Here is an 812-nt window from a genome sequence, read left to right on the forward strand (position 1 = left end):
CCGACAGCTCCGGAGACCCCTGCCCACTCCCATGAGCCCTTCTCTGGGGCGCCCGCAGATCTCTCCACCCTGCGGAGTGTGGATGTATTTCATAGAGGGAACTTCTGAGGGCAGCACAGGCCACACGCTGCCTTGAGAGCGATGAATTTTCTGGGCGGCGCTTCATGAATGTTCTCAGAGCCTGGGGAAAGGGGGAAAGCTGGGGCGGGCGCTGCGAGGTGTGTGCTGGGCTGGGGAGCAGATCCGTCTGCTCAGCAGAGGACAAAAGAAAAGGGGGTCCCCCCCCTTCCCCCCCCATAGCCAGGCTCGTCTGGTAGCATCGTACGTCTGAGTTAGTATCTGAACCTGGAGCTGCGTCTAGAAAATAAAAACCAGCTCCCTGTGTTCTCACGGGGTTAAACAATGCTTGGAAAAGCCGCAGCTCCTCCTTGGCTCCCCCAGGGCTCCCTCCTGCCTGGCTGGTAGCGGCTGAAATGGGAAGAGAGCTGGGGCAGGGCGAGGGGGATGGGAGCTGCCCCTCCCAGGGGACGCTGGGAGCGGCGGGGGGAGAAAGAATCCTCTGCCGCGGTGGTGGAAGCGTTTATTAGGATGGATTTTTGTGGATGTTTTCAGAAATTACAGCCATATATTCATAAATACCTAATGACTACAGTCGACAGAGAATATATTACATTACAATCGAGTCAAACAAGAACACTTAGAACATGGTGAGGGTGGAATTTTTCTCCTTTTGGGGTTTTTTTTTTTGTTTCCCCCACGGTCTCTGCCTTCCTTTCCCTCCTCGCCCCCCCCCCAGGCTCTAGCAGCAGCTG

Source organism: Buceros rhinoceros, unplaced genomic scaffold (genome assembly GCF_000710305.1).
Source record: "Buceros rhinoceros silvestris isolate BGI_N320 unplaced genomic scaffold, ASM71030v1 scaffold27795, whole genome shotgun sequence".
NCBI lineage: Eukaryota > Metazoa > Chordata > Aves > Bucerotiformes > Bucerotidae > Buceros > Buceros rhinoceros.